General features: G+C 35.1%; 1 long non-coding RNA gene across 1 annotated transcript; it reads left to right on the forward strand.

Moving 5' to 3' along the window:
* Window positions 1-221: 221 nt before the first annotated feature.
* LOC108448643 lies at window positions 222-4,757 on the forward strand. The gene is made up of 3 exons (XR_001864609.1): window positions 222-461; window positions 1,665-1,730; window positions 3,840-4,757. It is a non-coding gene; the product is annotated as an uncharacterized LOC108448643 (long non-coding RNA).
* The last annotated feature ends 761 nt before the right edge of the window (window positions 4,758-5,518 follow it).

A 5,518-nucleotide genomic window follows, 5' to 3' on the forward strand; every position in this document is an offset into this window, starting at 1 on the left:
AATTGAAATCTGGTTGAAGAGGTGCTTGATGGAACCTGATATTTTTGAACAGGAAGTGATCTGATACTGTTCTTTTTGTTGCTGCTGTAGTTTAATACTTACTAAAAAAGCTTTTTCTATTTTTATTGTGGTGAACTTAATGATGAATTTTCCCATTTACAAGAACACAGGGAAGTTTCTTAGATGGAGAGAAGTGTTTTAACTCTGTTGTACTCAGTACAAGTGACAATTTGCAGAAACTGAGAAACTGGACCAGTACATTAATCAGGTTTTCAGAAGAAACAAATAACTAACCCAAATAACTAACCCAGAGCTTGGTCAAAAACTTTCTATTAAGGGATATTTACAATAATAAAACTTTCTTAAGGTGGACAAAAAGACCCAAAAGAGTTACGAAGCCTTCAATTGCACCTGAAATAGACCCTTGAAAAGCAAATGGTTGGAATGAAATGACCTAACAGGTGAGTTATCTAAATGGTCTCTAAATGATTTTTAAAGGAGGCTTAGGGCTTCTACCTTGTAATTAGAATGAAGGATCTGACCTTTTGGGTCATTGGGTTACATGTAACAAATTAGAAAGTGCTCATACTGGAGAATAATGGTTATTTCTGGCCATGAGATTGTGTAGATTTTTTAGAGCCAAAACTGTTTGAATTAAAGGTACCAAACTTGGCACACACCAGTGGCCACCAAAAATGCAGTACTACGGCATTTCAAGTGTAATATATTCAAGGAATGTTGATGTTGCCCAAGTATATAGCAGCATATATAAAGGGATATAAGAACATTTGATTTCTTGTAGAGGAACCTACAAGGTAAACCAGACAAGATGCAACTGGTCGTATTATACACAGGTAAAATTTGCATTACCCTCTGCAAGGTCTGAGATGTAACACAAGAAAGCTTTTTCTTGTGGCTTTTTTCAAAGTCTAGATCAAATAAATATTCTAAATTTCTGCTGATATTCTAACAGGGATCAGCTTTAAAATGAAATTAAACCTGTTTAGGAAAAGAATTCCTTGAATATGTTTAAATTTCTTGAATTGGAAGAAGGTACAAAGACTGCATCTTCTTCTGCAATAGGGAGAAAAAGGCTAGAAGCTTGGAAGCCAGTAAAGTATGAATACAACAAGACAAAAAGTAAGTATAGAAAAGTAGAAAGGTATATTGAAACTTACTAGACAAATCCTTCCTCTCTGGGTACCTGAGAAACGACATTTTCTGAGGATTGAAGATCTATGATGACATAGCGTAGTCACAGAATTTCATGTCTGAATTGTCTTGGGGTTTGCTTGCTAAGATTAGTTTGGAGCTCTGTGTTTTATAAAAAAAATTTGAAAAAGTCATTCTTAGATAGAATGAAGTTTGAAACTAAGTTGCAGAGTTAGTCCGCCTCCCAAGCAGAATTTATCTGAAAACGAGTACATCAGCTGGAAAAGGAAATACTGAGGAACAAGGTGCTTACCTATTGAGTGACAGATAGATAAGACTCAGGATTGATGCCTAATATTTTCTGCTATTTGATGTCTGTAGTAAGAAAGTGGGTAGTACAGAGTAGGTTTAGTAAGGAGTAGTAAGATAGTCCGTGGCAAGAGACAAAGTGACACACCTGACCAGTTTTTGTATATTTTCTCACTTCCAAAATCTTACTGCTTTTATTGAAGTGAAATAGTCCAGGCATTGAAAGAAGCAAATGGAGACTGAAAAGGAGGCAGAAGCATGGTACAAAGGTATGTTGATGCTTACAGTGAAGAAGATTGTTTTCTAAGTAAAACTTTATTAGAGAACAGAACTGTTTGAAGTCTGCCCTTCTGTTTCTTGGGTCTACCTCATTCTCACTTTGAAGACCTGGTTCTTAACTCAGAAATTTGTAATGTTCTTAGTCTTTTGGGTTGTGGGAGGTATTTTCTTTCTGTGATTCTGTTTGTTTGTTTATTTGTTGGATTTGTTTGTTTGTGGTCTTAATTTTTTTGTCTTGTTTTAAATTTTTTTTTCTCAGCAAATAACTGTAGATTACTTTAGAAACAGTCAAAATATCAAAATAGTGTGGTTTAAATTCTTTTTACTAGTGCAACTTGAATTTGATGTGTTTATAAAATTTTTCATGCCGTGCAAACTCTTTTTAAGGAGAAGGATATAGGAAATCATCAATTCCACTGTAGAAGGCAAAAAAAAAATTTTTTAATGCCCTTTCCATCCAAAAGGTTTGGACTCCTCTTGGCTGGAGGATCAAAGTAATTGCAGCATGATGGGTAGGGTAAAGGTTAGAAGAACATATGTGAATGAAAGCAAGCTCTGGAAGTGCTAGTGAGATTTATTCTTGCTAATATAATGATTAAGACACTTGTACACTTGCAGCTGGACCATGTATTTCCTGTGAAAATTATTTCATTATCTCAGCATTAATATTCTTAAATTTTTTCTTATTTTATTTCAGTAATTTTGCGTGCAGTATTTCTGAGCTATAAGCAAGAAGCAATATTAGTTGTAGCCTTATATAATAAGGGACATGGCTGGAACTCATAACTCCTCAGTCCCTCTGCCCTGTAGGTTTATTAAAGCTCTGTACGGAACTTTGCATCTTATTGACTCCCCTGGGCTAACAGTTTAAACCATGAACTCTTATTATGGGAGATGCAGTCAGAAGGATTTGTAATATCCAGAAAAAAGTAATATAATTTTTTTTGTTAGAAATAGTTGTCTAGATACCCAGATCATAAATATTTTAGAAAAGTGCAAGGACCAGGGCTGCTGTCCTTTTCTGGGTTTTTTTTGCTTGACAATTATACATAGAGATGGCTAATGAAAATGTGACAGTCTACCTAGCCTAATAGTATTTGGGTGGAGCTTTTGCTCTACTGGCATCTCTACATGAGAAAAACCAAGGATTCTCAGCAACTTTGACCAATATGTTAAAATCTACTATAACTGGAAAGAACAAAGTTGGGGGAAAACCACAACTCTTTAATAATTTGTTATATCCTTCTGCCTGAGAACTTGTATTTGTCACTGCATAATTCTTTTATAAACACGGGAGAAGTAGTAGTGAGCTAATATTTCCTGCACTTTGTAGGGCAAAAATATTTAAAAAAATTTTTTAGACTAATAGCATATTGTCTGTAGTGTAATTAAACAAGCATCTTTCTCACTTTAATTAAAAAATTCAGTTCCTTTGTGCCATATAACTATAATACAGACATCCAGGGTCCAACTGTAGAGGGAGAAATTACTATAAAATGCATGGCAAATAACCGGGTCTTATTACTCACTAAAAGCTATGGGGAAGTATGAGATGCTAACTTGAAAAGCTACCTAAAAACCACTGTAAACATTTCAACACTACAGAATTCTTACCCCGAGTCTTCCTGTTTGGAAAATTTACAAAGGTTATTCCTTATGTCAGAAAGGGTTTTCAGTACCCTTTCAAGTGTACTCCTCACAAAAACATCCTTGAAATGCTTCCTGGATATAAAACTCTTAGTAAGAGGTCTGAAGAAAAAACTGAACTGGCCTAGAGAATAATATCATTGATTTGTTTAAAACTGCTGAAAACCCTTGTTACAAGCAGTGGCTTGCTGTCAATAGTTGGAGTTGTACTTGCATGAACATTTCCAGCTTTGTATATCCATCAATTTACTAGGCTGGTGATCTGGAAGGGAAAGATTCCCTTGTCTGTGTAGAGCTGCTTTCTGTCCTTTGAAAGATATTTTGGATATTTGTGTGTGTGTGTAAGACATAGGATGAATTAAATATGTGGAAAACCGTAAACCAGCTCCTGCTCTAAGTCACCTACTTTGGCAATTGGACATAAAATGTTATTTACTTTTTTTTTGAGTTAGGCCAGGTATGACTTCTGATTTGAAGAGGAGGTAAATGCTGAAGGAAGAGTCCAAGAAGTCAGCATGAAATTAGGTGTTTGCAGGCAAGGCCAAAGACAGCAGAGGAAGGAGTGAGAAAGGAGCTAATGAGAGCACCTTTTACTTCCCAGATCTGGATTTTCAGCAAACTACAGAAGACTTTAAGGGGCTAGGAGTACAAGCCGAGAAACTCCAAGGACAAAGCTGAGAGAAATCTCCATCTAGTGCCAAGAAGCTTTTAGAATTTTGACTCTTTGGCCCAGATCTCCACCTGGTGTTAATTCCACTGAAATCAGAGGAATTATGCAAGGATCTGGGACTTCATGTGAGAAAGATTTATAATAGCAGTTTTGAAAATGAGCATGAGTTCACAGAAACAGAGCATGTCTAGACAAATGGATAACTATAAGAAGCTAGTTATTGTATTGTACTGTAATGTTTACTGTTGCTTGATGTTGTCAGGGTAACTGCTTTAATTAAGTACCTCTGAATTCCCTCTAATCTTTACCTTATTCTCAACTGCGTGAAGATAAACCTTTTATTGTAGTATATGTGTCAATCCTTGAAGGCATACAAGAGAAGAAACTGCTACCTAAAGCATTTGTGAGTGTTATCAGTAGTTTCTGTGATTGTTAGAGCTATGCTAGGTCTTTGCAAACGGCTGTTAATTTATCCAAAGTAACATGTGAAAATACATTAATGCATTAAAATGATGTTTGAACAAAAACATGCAACCAAACTTTCCTGAATTTGTGTTATTTACTGTATAATTTAAAGTTTTTGTTGTAGCTTTTCTCTCGTACTGGGTTTTTCTTACCACACATAGCAAACAGAGCACACTCTGTTACCTTGATAAAAAGAATATGTCAGTATTTTTATGCTCTACAGACAACTTTGGTGGTGGGTCCATGCTGTGGGTGCCTTCTGGGACTTGCTTGGGATCTTGACTTCACCTTGTCTTTTACCCTTTTTAAAAATATGTTCTTGCCCGTTTTCTACTCTCTGCATAATGCATTCAAATGTATTCTTGATTAATATTAGATGAGTCAAAATGTTTATATGCATGACAACTTCACCTTCCGGTGTAGATTAAGTTGGTTTACTTAAAATGTAATAGTTAAATTTTTCCAATGTATTTGACTAAATTACTTTGATTCTTGATTGAAAAGAAGTTGTAAATAGAAGCTACTAATTATTATTAAATTTTTGTAAAAGCACGTTTTTCCCAGGGTAGAATGCTATCAGGAAGGGAATTACACTATCCTTCAAGGGTGATTCTCAAACTTAGTATTTTCATTAATTTATTGTTAATGGATCACTAATGTCTCCATTATTCTCATCTTGTATCACACAGAAAAAAATTAGATGAGACCTGTACTACGGTCAGAAAATGGGGAAGTTTGACTTACTGATAACTGGCTTAACTGCTAGACTCACTTATAAAGCTGTGAAATAAAAAAAGGGAATTAAATTCCCAAGCCTGATGCAGTATTGAAATATTTTTCTACTTTAGGCATTTCAAGTGTTTGTGATGAAATGATGACTTATTACCGTTGAGCAAACAAGCACTCATCGTACTTATTTTATCTAGACTTTTAAACTTTTTCAGAGTGATTGATTCAGGTGTCAGTCAGAGATGGTTAGGTGCTGCTTTTGACAGC

The sequence above is a fragment of the Corvus brachyrhynchos genome, unplaced genomic scaffold (genome assembly GCF_000691975.1).
Source record: "Corvus brachyrhynchos isolate BGI_N302 unplaced genomic scaffold, ASM69197v1 scaffold128, whole genome shotgun sequence".
Classification (NCBI taxonomy): domain Eukaryota; kingdom Metazoa; phylum Chordata; class Aves; order Passeriformes; family Corvidae; genus Corvus; species Corvus brachyrhynchos.